General features: G+C 41.1%; 1 protein-coding gene across 4 annotated transcripts in view; it reads left to right on the top strand.

Annotated features, from left to right (window-relative positions):
• Positions 1-7994: 7994 nt before the first annotated feature.
• RALBP1 (ralA binding protein 1) overlaps positions 7995-25737 on the top strand; it is a 64482-nt gene continuing 46739 nt past the window's right edge. The window contains exon 1 of one of the 4 annotated variants that reach the window (XM_017963862.3): positions 7995-8125. The gene's annotated coding sequence lies outside the window, so the exon portion shown is untranslated. Of the gene's footprint in view, positions 8126-8460; positions 8642-25737 lie in introns of those variants that run through there. The other 3 variants (XM_035270564.3, XM_017963863.3, XM_002757053.5) reach the window with 3 other exon arrangements.

Raw genomic sequence — 25737 nt, 5'->3', positions numbered from 1 at the left:
TATTTTTAAAAATGAGTTTGAATTTGATTTTGATATAGTTTTGATGTTTGCCCCCTCAAAATTGCATGTTGAAATGTGAACCCTAGTGTTGGAGGTGGACCTAGTGAGAGGTGTTTGGGTCATGGGGAATAGATCCCTCATTAATGGCTTGGTGCCCTCCCCCTGGTGATGAGAGATCTTGCTCTGAGTTCACAGGTGAGCTGATTGTTTAAGAGCCTACATCTCCTCCCCTCTCCTCTCTCTTGCTTCTTCTCTTGCCATGTGACATGACTACTATCCCTTCATCTTCTACAAGTAGTAAAAGTTTCCTGAGGTCCTCACTAGAAGCAGATGCTGGTGGCATGTTTCTTGTACAGCCTGAAGAACTGTGAATTAAATAAACTCCTTTTATTTATAAATTACCTAGTCTCAGGCCTTCCTTTATAGCAATGCAAAATGGGCTAACACAGATTTCCATTTATTCTGAAAGATGTCTAACAGCTTTATTACACAAAAATGTATTAAGCATCTCTTACATGCCAGGCATTCTATCAGCCATCAGGGATATAATGGTGAACACATTTCTGATTTTGTTCTTGCACTTTCTTCTACAGTCCTAGCCAACTACCCTAAGAGACAGCTGGTTCAGCCAAAGCTGTCAATTCACAGTGATTTACGGATCCTTGGAAGACATAGTATCATTCCTTCAGACGCCAAGGAGATTAAAGAGTTCTTGTCATTAGTGGCCATTTAAGACTCCAACTTAAATGGCCACTAATTATTTACTTTTCTTTTTTTTTGAGATGGGAGTTTCGCTCTTGTTACCCAGGCTGGAGTGCAATGGCATGATCTTGGCTCACCGCAACCTCCGCCTCCTGGGTACAGGCAATTCTCCTGCCTCAGCCTCCTGAGTAGTTGGGATTATAGGCACACACCACCATGCCCAGCTAATTTTTTTTTGTATTTTAGTAGAGACGGGGTTTCACCATGTTGACCAGGATGGTCTTGATGTCTTGACCTCGTGATCCACATGCCTTGGCCTCCCAAAGTGCTGGGGTTACAGGCTTGAGCCACCAAGCCCGGCCCACTAATTATTTTCAACATCTTCCACCTAGAGACAGTCTATTTCTCCATCCCTTGAATCTGAGGCTTGGCATGTGACTTTTTTGGTCTGTAAGATATTAGTAAATTACATGCAAACAGGAGCTCAAAAAGTACTTGTGTGACTCTTTCAGAAGAAAATTATGGAAATCCAACTGAAATGTGGGCTATTGAGAGAACATTGCTGAAAGGGGATCAGCCATCCTAGGTGCCCCAGCTAAGCCTACCCCCGACTAAAACCACCAACTGGCTACAACTGAGTGATCATAGGCAAGACTGACAGAACAGTTGTTTAAGGCTAATATGTTGTGAGGTGAATTATTACAAAGAGCAAAGGCAAACTCATAGAGTTCTGATACTTGGTTTTGTAATGAGTTCCAAATGTCATATCTTTTAAATATATAAAACAGAAAATTTGAATTATGAACAATGCTTTGACCCAGTGAACTGTTTTGGGATCAGGCCTCTGGTGCCAGTACTCAGGATACAGGCAACAGGCCTTATGGAATCTTATACTTTATTTATTCAAGAATGGGGATATCTTTAAAATAGTTTAGTCAACCCTTCTATCTGTTTTTTAAATAACAGTATTATTCAGATAAAATTCATATGCCATATATGACATTAGATGCATGTATATTTATAATTTTTATCTTTTCCTGATGTATTTTCCCTTTTATCATTATAAAATGTCCCTCTTTCTCTCTTGTAATATTCCTTGTTTTGAAGTATAGTTTGTGTGGTGTTACAGCTGATTCAACTTTCTTGTGATTACTACTTGCATGGTATATCTGTTTCCATCTTATTTCTTTCAAATGATGAGTGTCTTTAAATCTAGAGTATGTCTCTTTTAGACAATCTATAGTGAGACTTGCTTTTGGTTTTGAATCCAACTTGGCAGTCTTTTCCTTTTGATTGCAGTGTTTAGTCCATTTACATTTAATGTAATCACTGACATGCTGTGAGTTACATTTGCTATTTTGAAATTTGTTTCCTGTATATCTTATCTTTTTTCCTCCTTTTTATTATTATTGTTTTTGATTGTGGCATAATATGCATAACAAAACTTACCATCTTAACCATTTTAAAGTGTTCATTTCAGAGTCATTAAGTACATTTACATTGTTGTGCAACCATTCATCTCTCTTTTCTTACAAAATGGAAACTTTATACACATTAAATAATAATTTCCAATTCTCCCCAGTGCACAGCCCCAGGTAATCCCCATTTGACTTTCCATCTCTATGAATTTGACTTCTCTAGGGGCCTTATATAGGTGTCATTATAGGGCTGTGTGTGGTGGCTGACACCTGTAATCCCAGCACTTTGGGAGGCAGAGGTGGGTGAATCAGGTGGTCAGGAGTTCAAGACCAGCCTGGCCAACATGGTGAAATCCTGTCTCTACTAAAAATACAAAAAATTAGCTGAGCATAGTGGCAAGCACCTGTAATCCTGTAATAATTACTCAGAGTAATATTACTCAGGAGGCTGAAGCAGGAGAATCACTGGAACCTAAGAGGCAGAGGTTGCAGTGAGCTGAGATCGCACCACTGCACTTCAGCCCAGGTGATAGAGTGAGACTCTGTCTCAAAAAAAAAAAAAGTGTAATCAAAGAGTATTTGTCATTTTGTGACTGGCTTATTTCACAAAACATAATGCCCTCAAAGCCCATCCATACTGTAGCATGTGTTAGAATTTTCTTCTTTTTAAGACTGAATAATATTTTTTGTATCTATATACATTTTACTTATCCATTTATTCACTGATTGACATGGGTTGCTTCCATATTTTCATTATTGCAAATAATACTCCTATAAACACAAATGTACAAATATTTCTTCAAGTTCCTCATTTAAATTATTTGGTATAAGCCCAGAAATGGAATGTCTGGATCACATGGTAATTCTATTTTTATTTTTTAAGTGAACTATTATATTGTCTTCTATAGCAGCGGCACCATTTTACATTATTCCCAGAAGTGCACAAAGTTTCCAATTTTTCCACATCCTTGCCATCACTTGTATTTTCTGTTTTTTTTTTGTGGCTGTTGTTGTTTGGTTTTTTGTTTTTTATAGTGGCTATCTTAATGAGTATACGGTGGTATCTCATTGTGGTTTTGAATTGAATTTCCCTAATGACCAATAATGTTGAGCATCTTTTCATTTGTATATCTTCTTTGGAGAAATGTCTATTCATGTCCTTTGTCTGTTTTTTAATTGAATTGCTTTTTGTTGTTGTTGTTGAATTCCTCTGTTCCTCCTTTGCTGGTTTGTTTGTTTGTTTGTTTAGAGATGGGATTTTGCATATTGCCTCGGCTGGCCTCAAACTTTTGGTCTCAAGGGATTCTCCTGCCTCAGCATCCCGAATAGCTAGGACGACAGCCACACACTACTGTTCCCAGCTTAGTGTACAATTTTAATTCCTGTGTTGTTGATTTCTTAGCTATATTTTTAACATTTTACTTTTACTTAATTTGCCTATAATCCCAGCTACTCACAAGGCTGAGGTGGGAGGATCACTTGAGGCCAAGGTTTCAAGACCAGCCTGGGTAACATAATGAGACCCCATCTCTAAAATTATTTATTAGCTGGATATGGTGGTGCATACTTGTGGTCCTAGCTACTCATAAGGCTGAGATGGGAGGATTGCTTGAGTCCAGAAGTTTGAGGTTACAGTCAGCTATGATTGTGCCCCTGTACTCCAGCCTGAATGACAGAATAGGACATCATCTGTTTAAAAAATTACTTAATTTTACTTAATACATTTTTTCCATTTATTTGTTCACCTAAAATATTTTAAATTACTTTTTTACTGGTTATTTTAAGGAGTACAACATGTACTATGGTTTGAATGTTTGTGTCTCCTCCAAAATTTGTAGGTTAAAACCTAATTACCACAGTGATAGTATTAAGAGGTAGGGTCCTTAAGTGGTAATTAAGAGGCTGGGTGTGGTGGTGCATGTCTGTAATGTCTGTAATTCCAGGACTTTGGGAGGCCAAGGCAGGCAGATTATTTGAGGTCAGGAGTTCAAGACCAGCCTGGCCAACATGGTGAAACCCTGTCTTTACTAAAAAGAAGTACAAAAATTCACTGAGTGTGTTGGTGTGCACCTGTAATCCCGGCTACTTGGGAGGGTGAGGCATGAGAATCACTTGAACCTGGGAGGCAAAGGCTGCAATGAGCAGCCACTACACTCCAGCCTGAGTGACAGAGTGAGACTCTGCCTCAAAAAAAAAAAGGTAATTAAGTCATGAAAGTGGAGATTTCATGGATAAGATGAGGGCTATAACTGCTCAAAGGATTCATTTTGCCCACTGCCAAGGTAGGGCCTTTTTAACAAGACAGGGGAATTGAAATACAGAGTTTAATACACATAGATTTGGCTAAACAGGAGACCAGAGTTTTATTATTACTCAAATCTGCCCCACCCTGCTCCAAAAGTCAGAGTCTAGCGGTTTTTCAAGGATAGTTTGGCAGGTAGTGACTAGAAAAATAGGTGTTGCTGATGGGTTGGGGATGCAATTGTAGGGATGTGAAAAATAGTCCTCAAGTGCTGAGTGGAGTTTTGGGTGGAGGCCTTAGAGAAGCAAGCAAAAGCCTGAAAAGACATCTCAAAAGGCCAATCTTAGGTTCCAGTAATTGAAGAAGCTTGTGCTCTCCATAATAATGGCTGGTAATCATTTAATTATGTGTATATCTTAGCAGAATTCAGGTTCCTCTCATCCTCCTAATCTGTTGACTTTTTGTCAGTTTTACAAAGGCAATTTAGTTTTGGAAGGGGTTATTAACATTTAAACTATAAATTAAATTTCTCCCAAAGTTAGCTTAGCTTATGCCCAGAAATAATCAAGGGCAGTTTAGAGGTTAAAGACAATATGGAAATGGTTGGGTCAGATCTCCTTCACAGTCATAATTTTCTCACTGCTATAATTTTTGCAAAGGTAGTTTCAGGGCCCTTATAAAAGAGCTAGAAGTAGAAGGTCAAGGTTTCTTTTCTCTCTTGCTCTTGTGCCATCTGTCATGTAATGATGCAGTAAGAAGGGCCTTAACTGATCCTGGCACCTTGATCTTGGATTTCCCAGCCTCAAGAACTGTGCTCGTTACAAATTATGCAATCTGTAGTATTTTGTTATAATTGCACAAAATGAACTGAGACATGTGTCTTTAACTTAATTTCTTTCAGGTTAATACTAGCTTAATTTCAATAAACTACAGCAAATTTGCTCTGATATAGCACCATTTCCCCCCCACTTTTGTGCTATCACTGTCATATATATTTTGTTTATATAATATAAACAATATAGTATAAAATTATTGCTTTAATATTTTTTAAAGAAATTAAGAGAAAATCGTGTGTGTATAGTCTTTTTATATTTATCCACATACGTTTAAAATTTCACATCTTCGTTTCTTTCTATATATCAGAGTTACGCTCTCCTGTAATTTCTTATCTGAGCCCAATGGGTCTGTTTCTATTGATTGTTATTTTCTTCCTCAGAGTGGGTGACATTTAACAGAACATTTGCATGAACCATAATTGCTGGTTGAAAAGTAGATATTTTATATATTGCAGCAACTCTAAACATTTTATTTTTCTTAGTTTTGTTGGTGTTATTTTTAAATTTATCTTCCTAGTTTTACACAGATTTAAAACCTGTCTCTATATGGCCTGTGGCTGCTGGTTATCTTTGCTGTTTTTTAAATTCACATTTTGATTTTTACCCTGACTTTCTGGGCTTTGTCCCTGTCTGTATTGCTGTGGCCAATGATTTGGCAGTGGTTGTACTCAAACACGTTGAGTTTATGAGTCTTCTTCCCCCTGCTAATCAGTCTGTGTGTGGATTGAGGAATACATTCACAGTTGCCACCAGTTCTCAAGTCTCCCTTGACTTTCACTTTTCACACAGGTCTCTTGGGTCAACCCCAGGCAGATGCATAGTTTCCGAATCAGAGACGTGTGGAGACTTAATTAACAAATAGAGGATTTCTGTGGGGAAGTAGACTCTATAAAAAAGAATAAATGATATTTTTACCGTTGAAAAGTACACACTGGAGTGCAGTGGTGTGACCATAACACTTCAGTGACCCTTATTTCTAAAATCTCCCTGTTATATGTTTTTGACTGGTTTGCCATTTGCCCCACCCAGGACTGTAACCTCAGGTAAGCATGGCTGTGGGTTTGCCTTTTTCATTTCCATATAAGTTTGTCACTTTTAGTGGCAAAGCCTTGGGTTTTTTACCTCCCACCACAAATTGAGTCCTTCCCTTTGGCAGCAAAGCTGCTAGTTTTCTTGGCTAGTCCTACCCACACTGGCAAAACTGCAGTTCTGGTGCAACAGGGTGGGAGAGAAGCAGCCTCAGGCCAGAAGGCCACAGACATCTATTTCTGCTAGAAGTTCTAGCAGTTTTTCAAGAATAAATGCTTCTCAAATTGTTTTCTGTATTTGATTTCCAGTGCTCTGAAATGGTTGTTTTAGCCAATTTTGTCCAGTTTAATACTGATTTTGTGTGCAGAGAATTGCTGACTATGCCACACAGCCATAGCTGAACATTCCTTCCACAGTTTTTTTATGTAGGAACCTATAATAGGACCTTTCAGTGTCATGTAAAAGAAATCCAACTTAATTAGTTAGAACTTTTAGAATTTTAATATGAACTGGCTTGAACAACACAGGAAATTTGTGGCTCACAATTCTGGATAGTCTGTAAAATGGCCCTTGCACACAATCCAGAATAGTCTACAGGATAGTACATAGAATCAAACACGTGAGGTTTACTGCAGCTCAAACCAGGCCTCAAACACAAGGTTCTTCTCCATCTTTCCCGCACCCATTTGACAGTACTGACTTCAACCTCAGGCTCTACTGCTGCCTTCCCTCTAAACTCTCATCTCTCTAGGGTTTCTCCTTATAGGAGGAAAATGGTTGCCATATTTCTAGACGTCATATACTTACACCATACTAGAGGAGCAAGGAGCTACAGTTTACTAGAAGCCCCAGCCCAAGTCTTTGTGGGTTCATTGTTTCTGATTGGGTTTGTGACCATCTCTGTTGCTAGATGGAATGGTGGTGAGGCTAAAATGGGAGGAATAAATGCTCAAGAGGCAGTCAACAAATATATGCTACATCCACACATATTGGCTCCAAATAATGAATGAATTAGTGGGCTCACCCACTGAGGCTCACATGCTCACAGCACTTAAAGAGCTGCAAAAAAACAAATAAAAGCACAGTCTTCATTCTGCCAGCTCTTTCTCCCTTTCCATTTCTCATTTCTTCTCTATCACACCCTCATCTTTGGGTAGGCCACTTGATGATGCAGGAAACATGTCCATCAGCAACTGCCTCAGCAAAAATCTCCCCCTGCTCCCCCTCTGCGGCCCAATCAGTGCTGCCACAGGCAGGAAATTATCACTGCCATGCTTACCTGTCCAACCCAGAGATCAGAGGAGACTGTTCTACTGCGAGTGGCCCCGAAAGCCAAAGACTATCCCGTATCCACTCGTGGAAGGCCCCTGTGTTAAGACCCCTGAGGTTGAACTTTGATGGGTAGGGAGCGCAGAGTACTAGGGACAAATTTACTGCCTGCTTTGAGAAAAGCCGGTGTGGGAGCAAGAGAGCAAGATGGATAGCAGCTGCCAATCTATTGGACAACGATTTTCCAGAGAGTCCTGCAAGTAGGAATGCGAGTGACAGGGAAGGGCCGTCTATTCCAAGTCCCCGCAGGAGCCAACACCCGCTTCAGAAATTCTGTGGATGCTCCCGACCGAGCTTTATTCCCGTCTCTCCCTACAGGCCTAAGACGCTCCTTCCCCCAACCCCACACCCAGTCGAAGGCGGGGCAGCTGCCCCACCCAGCGGCAGGCCGGACGGCCCCCAGGCTGGTTTAACTGGTTGGAACGACTGAAACACGCCGGCACAAAGAAAGCTCTCAACTTTGGTAGCTGAGGCGCAGGCTGACCAGAGCGTGGAGAGGAAAGCTCTTTCTGTCCTCAAGGCTGTGGCAGGAGATGCCCGCAAACCACCCTCGCCAGCAATACACAGGGGTAGGCGTCCGTCCTGGGGTCCTGCAAGGCCAGCGACTGCGCAGGCGCCTGCAGAGCACTAGCGCTCGGCGCGTTCTCTCGCGCTCTCCCTCAGTCTGTCAGCTCAACGAGCCAGGACGAAGGCGGTGCGGTGCCTCCTGGGTGTTGTAGTTTTCTTCCTTGGAGAGAGGCCTTCTGGCTGACTGGACGCCGGGGTCTGAAGAACTACGCCTCCCAGTGCACCCCGCGCGAGGGCACAGGGCGCCTGCCCTTGACGGATTCAGCCGTCAGAGCTGAGAGGAGGACCCGGGAAGCCGGCTGCGGCGGGAGGAGGGAGTGCGCGTGCGCGCTGGACCGGCTCGTCTCGTTCCGTCCCAATCATTGTAAACAGGCGGAGGCTGGGCGGGGTGGGAATGGGGCGCTCGAGGCCGGCCTGGGGCGCAGCGCAGGAGGCGGCTGCAGTGGCTGCGGCAGCAGCGTGAGCACGAAGAGGTGGCGGCTGCGGCGGGGCGGGCGGTCGCGCGGCGGCAGGTACAGGTTAGTCACAGGGAGCTGTCGCGTGCGAGGGTCGCGGCGATGCCCCTGGCATGCCCGAGGAGCCCTCTCCGGCGCCGGCCTCGCGCCCTCGTCTGTCAGGCAGCGTGTGGGGCTCGGCGCTCGCCGCGCTGGAATTTGAAGTTGGGGGTGGTGGGCGTGGCTGCCCCCGGCGTCGGTTCCTCCCGGGAAGACTTCGTCCCAGTTCTCGCCCTCCTGGCCGTTCGTCGCTCCCTCTGGCCGAAGGGCCTCCCTTCGCGGCATCCACGTTTGTGGTGCTCTCGGGGGCCGGGGGCGGAGAGTTAGTAGCTGAGTCTCCCTCGGAGTCTCCAGGCCTCGGGGGAGCTTTTGGGGACGCCTGGACGGAGACCAGGGGACCCAGCCCTCACGGCTGGTGGGTCGTGCCCGGCATAGTGGCCGGGCTTTGGGGTTTTCCCAGGAAACCAGGACAGGCTCCTGGTGTCGCTCTCCGCTGTCACTGAGCAGTGAGCGCCCTTGGGTGCTGCGGTCCTTCCTTCAGGTTTCATTTGGAATGAAGGGACGGATCTGGAGTTGAGAATTCTTTCAAAACTCATGTCTCTGCCAAAATGCTCTTAATTGAGGTCAGCTTTCTCTCTCTTTTTAGAAAACTGGTCGTTGTGAGAGTGAAACAGGTTTTACAGAATTATTTCACACCTCCGACTTCCCTGAAGTAATCCTGCTGTTTCAAGTTTTGGGATTCAGTGTTACATAGCCTTCTTCCTCTTGAGCAAGGCCTAGTACAGTTCTTCAAGATCCCTAGTGTTAATTCGAGGTATTTTGAACGTGCATGTACAGGAAGTGCAGCCGTTTGGTCGTTTAGTTAGCGCACCATCCAGCCTTGTTAGAAAAGCTTTCGCTGGATTTTTTATTTAGTAGAGTGGTCATGTTCTAATGCTGCAATACTTTGGGGAGCATTCCATCGTACTTGGCAGTTATTCACGAAATACTGAACTTGTGATAAGGTTTTGATTTGGTGCTCAGAGAGGCAGCACTTCTAAATGAATAAATGGGACTGTGAATAAGAAAGATCACTTTCTGTTTTTAGAGTTATTTTGGTGATTTGATAACTCCTTTCTGTCTTTCTGATAATGAATAATTACTGTAAGCTGGAGTGGTGGTAATAAGGGTTGGAAGGTCAGTAGAATGGTTCTCACTTTTCATTCAGAGTATCTGGTAGATGAGTGGGGTAGGTTAGTTAACAGTAGCTTTTGAGAAGTAACTCTTTAAACAAGGTAACTTGAAACAATGTAATACAACTTAGTTTGCTATCTCTTCAAAATATGAATTTCTCCCCTAATTTAGAATGGAAAATGGTATCAGAAAGTGCATAGTAACTTTAATTTGTACAGTTATAGTTACATGGTTGTTTGCTTGGCAAGAAGAAATCGGGCCAAGAATGTAACCTAAAAGAATGTGCTTTGTGTTTTGAAAGAAGATCCCTATAGAAACTTAGTATATGTAAGAGGGAATGAGGAAAAATGCAGATTATTTAGAATACAGGAATTGCTATGTAGAAACTATTGTGACCAGGCAAGAGGACTTAAAGATAGATAAGGCAATGTCCCTGCCTTTAGGGTAGTTGAACCTTCTCTCTTTAATTGTCAACAAGTACAAGCTTGTATTGATTGAAGAACAGATGAGGGTATAGTAGATGTTCTAAGGAGTTAGTGTTCAGTTTCTTAAAATGAAGAAAAGGAGAACTGAAGAAGGGGGAAGCTGTAAGGAAAAACTATATATATAGAAGGTGATGAAAATAACAAGTGTACAGGCATAGAAAGAATGGGCATTTAGGTAGAAGGAGCAGTGTGAGAAAAAGCATGGGAGTGTAAAATTACAGAGTAGCATCTGCAAAAATAGCAAATATAATACAGAGTGGTGGCAAGACCTGAAACTGGGGAGACAGGCAGAGCAAATTGTGGATAGTCTTGCAGACATCGAAGTAATTGCAGTTTTATCTTATAAGCAAATAGAAGTCATTGAGAGGACGAAGAAAAAAACCTAAGTCAACTCAGCCCATTTTTAACCCTCTGCTATATGTCTGGCGCTATATTCGGTACTGTATACTTTATGTCCTTAAGCTTAAAGCAGGCTTACTCATGACCGATGCAGAAATTAGGGGGCTGGGGCTGGGGTGGGGAAGGAACTTGGAGAGGGAAATGTAGACAGAGACATATAGGTGAGAAAGAACATGGAACACTGGATGCAGCGGCTCACACCTGTATTCCCAGCTTTAGGGAGGTGGAGGCAGGAGGATAGCTTGAGCCCAGGAGTTTGAGACCTGCCTGAGCAATATAGTGAGACCCTGTTCTCCACAAAAAGGAAAAAAGAAAAAGACAAAAAAAAGAAAGAACATGGAACACTTTTGAGAATGGAAATTTGTTTACTGTAGCTGTAGCATTAGTTGTGGTGGTAAGTAGCAGAAGATGAGGTTGCACAGATCTTCAAAAGTATTGCATGCCATTCCAAGGACCTTACCATTTTTTCCTATAGATAATAATAGGGTTTATGTATTTTAATGAGAAAAGAGACAGGATATGATTTTTATTTTATTTTTTAATTTTTAAATTTCTTTTGAGAGAAGGTCTCAGTCTGTCACTCAGGAAGAAATGCCATGGCACTCATTGCACTCCATCAGGGTTTACTGCAGCCTCAACTTCTCAGGCTCCAGTGATCCTCCCACCTCAGCCTCACGAGTAGCTGGGACCACAAGTGTATACCACCACACCTGGCTAATTTTTTGTAGAGATGGGGTTTTGCTATGTCACCCAGGTTGGTCTTGAACTTTGAGCTCAGGCAATCCACACGCCTCAGCCTCCCAAAGTGCTGGGATTAGAGATGGAAGCCACCATTCCTGGCCAAGATTTTCATTTTAGAAAGATCATTATGGAATTACAGAGTAAGAATTTCAGAAGGGATGGAGAGAAGGTAAGAATGGATGCAGAAAGACTGGTTAGGAGATTTTTACAATAATTGAAGTGAGAAATAAGGGTCCAGACTAAGGCAGTGTTAGAGGGAATATGGAAGAGGAGGTTAATAGAAATATTTAGAAAGTAGAATTCATAGAATTCAGCAACAATTGGATATGGGGAGTGAGGGAAAATGATAGAATAAGATGACTTGGATTTTAATTTGGCTGATTGAATAGACAATGGCAAAATATACTGAGACAGAATTCAGAAAGAAGCAAATTTGAGGAGAAACATTATTTTAGCTTCTGAACATATTTAGTGGAAGTTACCTGTGAAACATCTAGATGAAATCATTTGCTGTGGGATTGTGAATGTGGATTTGAAGTACAAAGTAACAGGCTATATTATGAGTGGTATCTAAATTCTTTTTTTTTTTTTTTGAGATGAAGTCTCACTCTGTCACCAGGCTGGAGTGCGGTGGCACAGTCTCGACTCACTGCAATCTCTACCTGCTGTGTTCAAGCGATTCTTCTGCCTCAGCCTCCGGAGTAGCTGGGATTACAGGCACACACTACCACACCCAGCTAATTTTTTGTATATATATATATATATTTTTTTTTTAAGAGACAGGGTCTCGCTATGTTGCCCAGGCTGGAGTGCAGTGGCTATTCACAGGCGCAATCCCACTACTGATCAGGACAGGAGTTTTGACCTGCTCCGTTTCTGACCTGGGCTGGTTCACCCCTCCTTAGGCAACCTGGTGGTCCCCCGCTCCTGGGAGGTCACCATATTGATGCCGAACTTAGTGGGGACACCCGATTGGCATAGTGCACTACAGCCCAGAACTCCTGGACTCAAGCGATCCTCCAGCCTCGGCCTCCCGAATAGCTGGGACTACAGACATGCACCACCACGCCTGGCAAATCAAATTTTTTGTATTTTTAGTAGACACAGTTTCACCATGTTGGCCAGGATGGTCTTGATCTCCTGACCTTATGATCTGCCCATCTCAGCCTTGCAAAGTGCAGGGGTTACAGGTGTGAGCCATCTCGCCCAACCGGTATCTGAATTCTTTGATTTAGATAACACCAAGTTAGAGTTTGTCGACATAAAATAATTCTGGAAATAGGCCGTGAAGAACTTTTAAAGCCAGATAGAAGAAGAGCTGGAAAAGGAAATTCCTGTGTTTAGAGATGTAGACAAATCATGAGAAAATGTCATAGAAATTAAAATGGGATCTGGCACCATCACAACTCACCAACCTCCACATCTTGGGCTCAAGTCATCCTCCTGCTTCAGCCTCCTGAGTAGCTGGGACTGCAGGCATATACCACCACACCTGGCCGGTTTTCTTTTATTTTTGGTAGGGATGGGATTTTGCCATGTTGCCCAGGCTGGTCTTGAACTCCTGGGCTCTAGCGATCTGCCTGCCTTGGCCTTCCAAAGTGGTAGATTACAGGTGTCAGCCACCGCATTGGCCTGGCATCATTTTTAAAGGAAGTTATACTTCACAATCAACTCTCAAGAAAAAATATGTTAATATTTTTTTTTAAAAAAGGAAAGCCTCCACACGGTAGCTCATGCCTGTTATCCCAGCACTTTGGGAAGCTGAGGTGGGAGGATTGCTTGAGCCAGAGAGTTTGAGACCAGTATGGGCAACATAGGGAGAGTGGTGTCTTTGCAAAAAAAAAAAAAAAAAAAAGACAATTAGCCAGGGGTGGTGGTGGTGCATACCTGTGGTCGCAGCTACTCAGGATGCAGAAGTGGGATGATCACTTGATCCTGGGAGGTTGAGGCTGCAGTGAGCTGATTGTGCCACTGCATTGCAGCATGGGGTGACAGAGTGAGACCCTGGCCTAAATAAAGGAAAGCTATACTTTAAATGCTTTAAAAGTTGAGCAAACAAAGATTATTGAGAGTGTTGATTTGATATTGAGGAGGTTATTCAGTTTGATGCCTATGTGAGAACAGTTTTGATAGAATGGTTGGGGGAGGAGCTAGATTTCATGGAGTTGAGGTTAGAGAGTGGAGAAGCCTACATAGATTATTTAAAATCAATTTTAGCTATGAAGGGGAGAACAGAAAGAAGTGGTAGCAGAGGGTGATAAAGGGTTGAGAGAGTTTTTTAACATGGCAAAGACTTGAACCTGCTTTTCTTTTTTAAAACAGCTTTATTGAAATATAATTTATGTACCCATAAAATTCACCCTTTTAAATTGTACAATGCATTGATATGTATGTATGTATGTATTCATTGGTCTGTGTAACTCAATTTCTTTTTTTTGAGACAGAGTCACACTCTGTCGCCCAGGCTGGAGTGCAGTGGTGTGGTCATAGCTCACTGCAGCTTGACTTCCCAGGCTCAGATCATCCTCCCACTTCAGCCTCCTGAGTAGCTGGGGCTATGGGTATGTGCCACCATGCCCAGCTAATTTTTTGTAGAGATGGGGTTTTACCATATTGCCCACACTGGTCTTAATCTCCTGGGCTCAAGTGATCCACCTTCTTCGCTTTGGTTTCCCAAAGTCCTGGGATTACACACATGAGCTGTCACACCCAACCTCATTGGTTTTTAGTACAGATTCTTCTCTACTTACAACAGTTACATCCTGATAAACCCATAGTAATTTGAAAATATTGTAAGTGGAAAATGCATTTAATGCACCTAACATCATATTTAGCCTTGTCTACTGTAAACATGCTCAGAACACTTACGTTAGCCTACAGAATCCTCTAACACAAAGTTTATTTTGTAATAAAGTGTTGAATATCTCATGTAATTTATTGAATACTTTACTGAAAGTGAAAAACAGAATGATTATATGGATACCATTGTAAAGTTGAAAAATCCCAAGTTGAAACATTGTATGTTGGGGACAGTCTGTATATACAGAGTTGTACAGCCATCACCACAATCAGTTTTAGAACACTTTCATTACTTTCCCAAAAAAACCTGTTCCCCATTAGTAGTCACTCACTACCCCCCTACCCACCCCCCCCACCCCACCATGAATCTACTTTCTGTCTCTCTTGATATTTCAGATTTCTGGATATTTCATATAAATGAAATCATATATATGATCTTTTGTAACTGCCTTCCTTCACTTAGCATGTTTTCAAGGTTCATCCATATTGAAGGATATATTAGTACTTCATTTCTTTTCATTGCAAAACAGTACTCTCATCTGGATATACCACATTGCATTTATCCGTTTATCAGCTGAACATCTAAATTGTTTCTCCTTTTTGGCTATTGTGAATAATGCTGGTGTGAATATTCATGTACGAGTTTTTGTGTGGGCATATTTTCATTTCTCTTATGTATATACCTAGGAGTAGGAGTTGGAATTGCTGAGCATGATATTATACAATAAGAAATATATATTTGGTCTTTGTCTGTGGTTCCTAGCCCAGAACCTCAAAGATCCTTGGAGCTTTCTGAATGATAGAGGTAATAGAGCATATTTAGATATTCATAGTAAGTCTTTTTCAGTCACATCTGAATTTATGCTAAAAAGTGATTCTTGGTAGGCCCCTAGACAACTTCAGGATGGAAGCCGGTTGCCAGAAGAACCAACTGTGTGGGTTAGAGAATTGGAACTTGCAGCCCCACCCCTGGATGGGTGAGGTGGTGGTGAGGACTGGATATTGAGTGCAGTTAACAGTCAGTGGCAGGTGATATAATCAATCATGCATATGAAATGGGACCTCCATAAAAACTTCTAAACAGTGGGTTTCAGAGAGGTTCTGGGTTGGTGAATTCGTCCTTGTGCTGGGAAGGTGTTGCTTCAACCTCGTGGTACAGAGGCTCATATACTTAGAACCTATCTGGGCCTCACCCTTGTGCCTTTTGATTTGGTTGTTTATTTATATCCTTTATAATGAGCTGATAGGCATAAATAAGTAAAGTGTTTCCCTGAGTTTCTGTGAGCCATTCTTGCAAATTATTGAACATGAGGAGGGGGTTGTGGGAACCCTGATTTATAGCTGTTTGATCAGAAGTACAGGTGGCAATGTGCAGCTTGTGGCTGGTGACTGAAGTGAGGACAGTCTTGTAAAACTGAGCCAGTGGAGTCTGACATTAACTCTGGGCAGTTAGTGTCAGAATTGAATTGAATTATAGGGCACTCACATGGTGTCTGGAAAGTTGGAGAACTGGTTATTGGTATGGAAAAACACTTCCACATGTGGTGTCAGAAGTGTTAGAAAACAGCTCAAGTGGTAACTCTTGTTTAACAGTTTGAGGAACTGCCAAATTGTTTCCCAAAGTGACTACACCATTTTATAATCCAATTTTTCAATTTCTCTACATCTTTGCCAAAACTTGGCCATTTTCTTTTCTTTTTAAAATTTTCGCTATCTTAGTGGGTATGAAGTGGTATCACATTGAGAGTTAGATTTTCATTTCCTTGGTAGGTAAGATGTTGAACATCTTTTCATAGGCATAAATAAGTAAAGTGTTTCCCTGAGTTTCTGTGAGCCATTCTTGCAAATTATTGAACATGAGGAGGGGGTTGTGGGAACCCTGATTTATAGCTGTTTGGTCAGAAGTACAGGTGGCAATGTGCAGCTTGTGGCTGGTGCTCATTGGCCATTTGTATATTCTCTTTGGAGAATACCTACTGAAGTTCTTTGTCTCTTTTTAAATTGTATTGTTTGTTATCGAAAGAGTTCTTTGTGTGTTTGGTTACTAAATGTTTATCAGATATATGGTTTACAAATACTTTTGTTTACTGTGTTTTCACTTTCTTGATAATATCCTTTGGATGCATGAAAAGTTTTAATTTTACAGTATGATTTATCTGCTCTTTTCATTTGTTACACAGGCTTTTTGTGTCATATCTACATTGACAAATCCAAGGATTGAAGATATACTCCATTCTTTCTTCTAAGAGTTCTGTGGTTTTAGTTCTTATTTTCAGTTGTTGGTCCATATTTTTACATGGTGTGAGATAGAGGTCCACTTTTTTTTTTGAGACAGTCTCACTCTGTCACTCAGGCTGGAGTGCAGTGGCCCAGTCTCAGGTCACTGCAACCTCCACCTCCCAGGTTCAAGCGATTCTTATGCCTCGGTCTCCCGAGTAGCTGGGATTATAGGCATGTGCTATTACATTCAGACAATTTTTGTATTTTTAGTAGAGATGGGGTTTCACAACATTGGCCAGGCTGGTCTCAAACTCCTGGCCTCAAGTGATCCATCCATTTGGCTTCCCAAAGTGCTGGCATCACAGGCGTGAGCCACCGTGCCCTGCTGGGGGGGGGCCCCACTTTTTTGGATGTGTCAATCTACTTGTCCCATCCTCATCTGTTGAAGAGACCATTATTTCCTGATTTAGTGGTCCTGCCATCCTTGTTGAAAATCAGTTGACCACAAATGTCTGGGTTTTTTTCCTTGGATTCTTGGTTTGATTCTGTTGATTCATATAGCTATCTTTGTGCCAGGTACCATGTGCCGATTTGATTATTTCAGCTTCATAGTACATTTTGAAATTGAGATGTGTGGGCTGGGTATGGTGGCTCACGCCTGTAATCCCAGCACTTTGGGAGGCCGAGGTGGGCTGATCACCTGAGGTCAGGAGTTCAAGACCAGCTTGGTCAACATGGTGAAACACCATCTCTACTAAATATACAAAAATTAGCTGGGCGTGGTGGCGGGCACCTGTAATCCCAGCTAGTTGGGAGGCTGAGGCAGGAGAATCGCTTGAATCCAGTAGGGGGAGGTTGCAGTGAGCTGAGATCGAACTATTGCCCTCCAGCCTGGGTGGCAAAGTGAAACTGTCTCAAAAAAAAGAAAGAAAAGTAAAAATAAGTAAATTTAAAAAAAAATGATGTGTGAATTTTCTGACTTTGTGGTTTCCAGCGTTTTTTTGGCTATTCAGGACCCCTTGCAATTCCATATGAAACTGAGGATCTATTTCTGTAAAAAAAAAAAAAAAAGGCCATTGGAATTTTAATAGAGATTGCATTGAATTTCTAAATCCCTTTGGGTAATATTTCTGTTTTAAAAATATTAAGTCTTCCAAACCATTAACATGGGATGTCTTTTGTCTTATTTAGTTTGTCTTTTTTGCGCAGTGTTTGTCGTTATCAGTGTCAAGGCTTTCAGTTTCCTGGTTAAATTTATTTTATTTGTTTTTTTGGCTGCTGTTGCAGATGAAATTGTATTTAAATTTAATTTTCACGTTTATTGCCTAGCATGTACATATACAACTTTTCTGTCACCTTATATTGTGTGACTTTGCTGAACCCCTTATTCGTTCCCATAGTTTTATAGTAATTCTTTTGAGTTTTGTATATAAGATCATGCCATCTGTAAATAGAGACAGTTTTACTTATTTTCCAATATGGATACCATTTATTTATTTATTTTTCTTTCTTATCTGATTGTCCAGGCTAGAACTTCCTGTACAATGCTGAATGAAAGTGGTAACAACAGATTTCCCTGTCTTGTTCCTGATCTTAGGAGGAAAGCTTCCAGTCTTTTACCGTTTAGTATAATGTTAACTGGGGTTTTTTTCTTTACTTTCTTTCTTTTTTCTTTTTTTGAGACTCGGTCTCATTCTGTCACCCAGGCTGAAGTGCAGTGGTACCATCATGGCTCACTGCAGCCTTGACCTCCCAAGCTCATGTGATACTCCCACTTCAGCCTCCTGAATAGCTGGGACTATATGCGTGAGCGACCATGCCTGGCTAAATTTTGTATATTTTGTAAAGATAGGGTCTCCCTATTTTGCCCAGGCTGGTCTCGAGCTCCTGGGCTCAAGCGTCTCCTTCTTCAGTCTCCTCAAATGCTGGGATTATAAGAATGAGCCACCATGCTTTAGCCAACCATGGATTTTTCACTGATACCCTTTATCGGTTTAAGGATGTTCTTTCTGTTCCTCGTTTGTTGAGTACTTTGTTGAGTGCCAAGTGTGTTACTTAATTATCTTTGTATTTTTGAAGTTTTCAACATTTTGTCTGTTATTGATTTCCAGTTTTATTTCATTGTGATCAGAGAACATACTTTGTATGAATTTAGTCTTAAAGTTTATTGAGGCATATTTTATTGCCTAACATATGGTCTATCCTGGGGACTGTTCCATGTGTACTTAAGATGGATTTGTATTACACTGTCTTTGTGTGGGTGTTCTATAGATGTGGCTTATAGTGTTGTTCAAGTCTTCTTTTTTCTTTTTATTTTTTGAGACGGAGTTTCACTCTTGTTACCCAGGCTGGAGTACAACAGCGCGATTTCGGCTCACCGCAACCTCCGCCTCCTGGGTTCAGGCAATTCTCCTGCCTCAGCCTCCCGAGTAGCCGGGATTACAGGCATGCGCCACCACGCCCAGCTAATTTTTTGTATTTTTAGTAGAGACGGGGTTTCACCACGTTGACCGGGATGGTCTTGATGTCTTGACCTCGTGATCCACCCGCCTCGGCCTCCCAAAGTTCTGGGATTACAGGCTTGAGCCACCGCGCCCGGCCTCAAGTCTTCTTTTTCATTGTTGATCTTCTCTCTAGTTAGTCTATCCATTATTGAAAGGGAAGTATTGGTGTCTTTGTTTATGGTAGAACGGTCTCTTTCGCCTCTCAGTTCTGTCAGTTTTTGTTTTGTATCTTTGGAGGCTCTGTTTTTATGTGCATATATGTTTATAATTGTTATATCTTATTGATGGATTTACACATTTATCATTATATAATATTTAAGAGACAGTCTATTTTGTCGGTATTGGCATAGACTTTCTAGCTCTCTTTTCGTTACTGTTTGCATGAAATATATTTTTCTATCCTTTTACTTTCAGCTTATTTCTGTCTTCAAATCTCAAGTGAGTCTCTATAGACAGGCTATAATTGGATAGTGTGTGTGTGTGTGTGTGTGTGTGTGTGTGTGTTTGAGACAGAGTCTGGCTCTGTCATCCAGGCTGGAGTGCAATGGTGTGATCCTGGCTCACTGCAACCTTGGCCTCCCAGGCACAAACAATTCTGCTGCCTCAACCTCCTGGGTAGCTGGGACTACAGGTGTGCATCGCCATGCCTGGCTAATTTTTGGTTGAGATGGGGTTTCACCACATTGGTATTTTTGGTTGAGATGGGGTTTCACCACATTGGTCAGGCTGGTCTTGAACTCCTGACCTTGTGATCTGCCTGCCTCAGTCTGACAAAGTGCTTGGATTACAGGTGTGAGCCACCTCACCCAGCCAGATCTTGTTTTATTTATTTATTTATTTTAAGATAGGGTTTCACCATTATGGCCAGGCTGGTCTTGAACTCCAGACCTCAGGTGATCCACCCACCTCGGCCTCCCAAAGTGCTAGGATTACAGACATAAGCCACCGTGCCCGGCCTCAGATCTTGTGTTTTTAAATCTGTCTGCCAATAACTGTCTTTTAATTGGGGAGTTTGATTCATTTACATATTACTGATAAGAAAGGACTTCTACAATATTGCTATTTGTTTTTGATATATCTTTTTTGTTCCTCATTTCTTCCATTGCTGCCTCCTTTTGTGTTAAATACTTTTCACTGTACCATTTTAATTCTTTTATGTTTCATTTGTTATATATATGTATTTTTTTCAAGAGAATTAAATCATTTATTGATTACACATGATGGATCATACACAATGGATGATACACAATCTACATTCCCAGCTATAATTTTATCTGGTACCATTATTTGATTTAGATATATTGCATAGAATGTGCCAACAATCATTTTTATAACCAATAATTCCAGGATTTTGCTTGGGTAATCCCTTTTAATGGTGAACTTCAGGTCACAACAGTAACTATTAGTTCAACTACACCAAGGTTTCTGAAGACAATGGCTTCTCCACCCAAGCAGGTTGTATATAAATTCCAAATAGAACCTGGCATCACCCTGAAGGAATTCTAACTTCACACTGTTGGGGAAATTTACCAAGATGGCTTCAGAGTAGACTAACTTTACACAGCATGTTAAAAAAAAAAAAAGGCATTTATTCAGCATCATGATCAGATTATTACATTTAGCAATCAACAGCATGGGTGCAAAAAAAAAAAAAGAAAAGAAAAAAACTACATTAAAACCCTTTTCTGAAATGCTTTACACTTTCCACAGAACAGAAACTAAAATAACCTGTTATACAATTAGTCACAAATACAGTCCTCGAGTTTTTTGCCCGTACATGAGTATTTTATCTAAATCATGTCTTCTTTGTAGCAGCTAGGCCCTGCCACCACTGTGCTTGGCTGAGTTGACAAATCTGTTGTAACCTGTATCTTCCCTGTCACTTCTCTGGCTCTCCTCTTCTGCTAAACTTTGTTTCCTAATTAAAATCTTCTGCCACTGCCATAGCTACTGCTGATACTGGAATCGCCATAGCCACTTTGGTTTCATGGTTTCGCAAAGTATTGGCCGCCGCCACCATAGGGGCCAGAACTTCTGCCTCCAAAGTTTCCTCCCTTCATGGGTCCAAAATTTGAAGACTGATTGTTGTAATTGCCAAAATGATTGTAGCTTCCACCACCTCCAAAATTGATTCCATCTTTACCAAATCCATTATAGCCATCCCCACCGCCACCATATCTACCACCACCATGGCTGCCACCAAAGCCACCATGACCACTAAAGTTTCCTCCACGACCAAAGTTGTCATTCCCACCGAAACCACTTCCACGACCACCACCAAAGTTTCCAGAACCACTTCGACCTCTTTGGCTGGATGAAGCACTCACCATCTCTTGCTTTGACAGGGCTTTCCTAACTTCACCATTGTGGCCATTCACAGTATGGTATTTCTGAATGACAGTCTTATCCATGGAGTCATGGTCGTCAGAGGTTACAGAGATAAAGCGCCTTTTCTTGCCACTGCCTCTGTCAGTCATGATTTCAGTCACTTCAATTTTTCCATACTGTCCAAAATAATCTATTAGGCGATGTTCTTCAGTGTCTTCTTTAATGCCACCAACAAATTTTTTTTCACAGTTAAGTGGGCACCTGGTCTTTGAGAATCTTTTCTTGAGATAGCTCTCTTTGGTTCCACAACTCTTCCATCCACTTTGTGTGGCCTTGCATTCATGGCTGCATCCACCTCCTCCACAATTGCATACGTGATGAACTCAAAGCCCCTGGAGTGCTTGGTGTTTGCATCTCTCATTACCACACAGTCTGTGAGCGTTCCCCATTGCTCAAAATGGCTCCTCAGGCTCTCATTGGTTGTTTCAAATGAAGAGCTTCCTCAGCTGTTCCCGCTCCTTAGGAGACTCTGACTTAGACATGATCGCAGGGAGAAGAGAGACTTTAACGATGCTTCTTCGGCGGCATCCACGGGCAGAAAAGCCATTTGTTATGTATTTTCATAGTAGTTGCCCTGGGATTACAATTAACATCTAATTTATAACAATCTAGTTCAGATTAATATCAACTTAATTTTAATAATGTAGGAAACTCTGCTCCTATAGAGCCTTACCCCCTTTTATGCTGTTATTGTCACATTTACATCTTAGTACATTGTATGCTCATCAACACTGATTTACAATTACTGTTTTATGCAGTTGTTATTTAACTCAGGAGAAAGAAGAAATACAAACAAAAAATGCATTTATATTCTTTTTAGTATCTACCTACATAATAAGTTTTTTTTTTTTGACAAGATCTCACTCTGCTGCCCAGGCTGCAGTGCAGGGGCATGATCATGGTTCACTGCAGCCTTGACCTCTTAGGCTCAAGTGATCTACCTTGGCCCCTCAAACTGTTGGGATTATAGGCATGAGCATTGTGCTCAACTGTAATAACCTTTACCAGTATTCTTTATTCATGTGGATTTGAGAGTTGTCTAGTTAATGTCTTTTCATATTAGCATGAAGGACTCCTTTTAGCATATTTTTTAAATAGCCTTCTGGTCTTTGTGGTTTCTGATGAGAAGTCACCAGTTAATGTTTTTGGTGAGTAACTTCTTTCTTGTTTCTTTCAAGATTCTTTGTCTTTCTTGCTTTTTTCAAGATTCTTTGTCTTTCAGCTATTTAAGATGTGTTTTGGCATGGATCTCTTGTCCTACTTGCAGTTTCTTGAACTTCATTAAATTGGGAAGTTTTTTTTTTTGCCATTAGTTCTTCAAATATTCTTTATGCTCCTCTCTTTCCTTTTGTGACTTTTCTTATATGTATTTTTGGTATGCCTGATGGTATCCCATATATCTCTTAGGCTCTGTTGTAAGGGATTCCGTATCTTTTTGTTGTTGTTGTTCTGATCCTCAGACTATTTCAATTAACCTATCTTTATGTTCTCTGGTTTTTCTTCTGCCTGCCCAAATAAGCTGTTGAGCCCTTTTAGTGAACTTTTCATCTCAGTTATTGTACTTTTCAACTCTATAATTTGTTTGATTTTTAAAAAATTCTACTCTTTATTGATACTCTCTTGCTTTCTTCTAAGACATGGTTTCCTTTAGCTTTAGAACATACTTAAAATAGGTCTTTTAAAGTTGTTATGTAATCAGTCCAGTCAGTGCTGGGCTTCCTTAGGGATAGTTTCTTTTTTCTTTTTTTTTTTTTGGTTTTGAGACAGAGTCTTGCTCTGTCATCCAGGCTGGAGTGCAGTGGCGCAATCTTGGCTCACTGCAACCTCAGCCTCCCAGGTTGAAGCAGTTCTCCTATCTTGGCCTCCCAAAGTACTGGGATTACAGCTCTAAGCCACCGTCCCTGGCCTGGGACAGTTTCTGTGATTGCTTATTATTATTAGTTTAAAATCATTCCTTCTTGTTTCTTTGCATATGTGTAACTTTTTGATGAAATTGGACATTTTGAACATTATAATGTTGCAACTCTGGAAATCAGATTCTCCCGTCTCCAGGGATGTTGTTGCTGCCTGCTGTAGCTATTGTTAGTTTTGTTTAGTGACTTTTCTGAATTTTTGTGAAGTCTTTGTGTTTTGTCCTGTGTGCCCTCTGCTGAAGACTACTAAAAAGGTATTTGTTCTGTTAATTTAGTAGTCAGTTAGTGATTGGACAGAGTAATATGGGAGGCTAAGGTAGGAGGATCTGTTGAGCCCAGGAATTTGAGACCAGCCTGGGCAAAATGGTGAAACCGCATCTCTACAAAAAATACAAAAGTTAGCTGACTGTGGTGGTGTACACTTATAGTTCCAGCTACTTGGAGGGCTGAGGTGGGAGAATTGGTTGAGCCTGGGGGGTTGAGGCTGTACTAAGCTATGATCACACCATTGTGTTCCAGCTTGGATGGCATAGTGAGATCCTGTCTCAAAAAAAAAAAGTCAATTCTGACAGTATTGCCTGTTTTTAGTTGCTTTTGTGGATGGGTGGAGTTTTGGATTCCTTATTCCACCATTTTAATCACAGTCACTCCTCCATCTATTTATTTATTACTCCTCTAATTATGTTTAAGCTACCTGTATCACAAGTGAGTTTCTTGTAGACGGCAGGGTTTTTTTTTTTTTTGTCTTTCCTTTGCTTTCTTTATTTTCTTCTTTTTTTTTTTTGAGACGGGACTCTCACTATGTCACTGAGGCTGGAGTGCAGCGGTGCAATCTCAGCTCACTGTAACCCCCGCCTTCTGGGTTCAAGTGATTCATCTGCCTCAGCCCCCTGAGTAGCTGGAACTACAGGTGCGTATCACCACACTTGGCTAATTTTTTGTATGTTTTAGTAGAGACGGGGTTTCACCATATTGGCCAGGCTGGTCTCAGACTCTTGACCTCATGATCTGCCTGCCTTGGCCTCCCAAAGTGCTGGGATTACAGGCAGAAGCCACCGTGCCTGGCCAGTTCTATTGCTTTATTTCTAAAGGATTTTAAGTTGCTAATAAAGATGTAAGACAATGAAGGTTTTTTTGGCTGTTAACAAATAATGCTGTAATACATATTGCGGAAAACTTAATATTTTTGCTTACTTTTGTCTGCTTGGAGGGTAAGGTCCTAATTTTTTTTTTTTTTTTTTTTGAGATATAGTCTTGCTCTGTTGCCTAGGCTAGAGTACAGTGGTGCGATCTCGGGTCACTGCAGCCTCCACCTCCTGGATTCAAGTGAGTCTCCTGCCTCAGCCTCCTAAGTATCTGAGACTATTGGCATCTGCCATCACACCTGGCCAATTTTTGTATTTTTTAGTAGAGATAGAGTTTCACCATGTTGGTGAGGCTGGTCTCAAACTCCTAACCTGAGGTGATCCTCCTGCCTCGGCTTCCCAGAGTGCTGGGATTACAGTTGTGAGCCACCGCACCCAGCTAGAATATTAATTTTTAATAGATATTACTAAGTTGTCCTTCTAATTCTATCAGCTTACACTTCTACCAGTAGTGTATGAGTGTTTCTTTCTTCACATCCTCCTTAATATTGGGAATCAAACTTGTTCATCTTTAGAAAATTGGTGCATGAAAAAGTATATCTCTTTCATTTGCCATTCTTTCATTTTAAAATATGTTTGATGTATGCTGTGTGTTCATATCCTTTACTCATTTTTCTGGTTTAAAAAATAGTTTTCTAAATTATTTGTCACTTCCATTGCTAGTATTTTTTTTCAAGTTTCTTGTTGGCTTTTTGAGTTTTGATATTTTAAAAATGTAATTACGTCTTTTCTGAAGGACTTTTTAAATGGAAAATTAAGGGAAAAAGCAATGAAACTCTTCTCTTTTCAGACTCGTTTATGGGGGAAAATATGTCTTTCAATTTTTTGCTTTATGTGTGGTTAATAACACAAAGGTTATGACACTTAGTCACAGCTCACAGCTATGTTCCAGACAGAGCTAAAGTTTACCTACAGCATCTGTCAAACTCCAAAGCTTGTATACTTCCTGTTGATCAGGAAGCATCAACAGGATCCATCGGTGTATTTCCATTTCTTTATAGATGGATAGGAGGCTAGATGAGATGGAAATAATGTGATTGTCTTTTTAGTTAAAACAGTTAAAATGTATTTTATTTTGAAAAAGATAATACCCATGGTACATAAAGGTTAAACTCTCTCTCCCCTTTACCCTTTTTTTTCTCAGCCAAGATCTCTTTGAAGGGATTAAAACTTAATATTTCCTTTTATATTCTTCCAGAGATGTTTTATATACATGCAAGTAATATGTGTGAACATGTAAATATTCTATTCTAAACAGTCATGAGTAAGTAATATGTATAGGAAGGGAATCAGTATTTGTTGACACCTGCTGTTTTAACAGGCACTGAGCCTGTTTTTTTATATTTGAGTGAA

The sequence above is a fragment of the Callithrix jacchus genome, chromosome 13 (genome assembly GCF_049354715.1).
Source record: "Callithrix jacchus isolate 240 chromosome 13, calJac240_pri, whole genome shotgun sequence".
Lineage (NCBI taxonomy): Eukaryota > Metazoa > Chordata > Mammalia > Primates > Cebidae > Callithrix > Callithrix jacchus.
The sequence above is the reverse complement of the archived record's forward strand: the minus strand, read 5'-3'. Positions and strand labels throughout refer to the sequence as shown.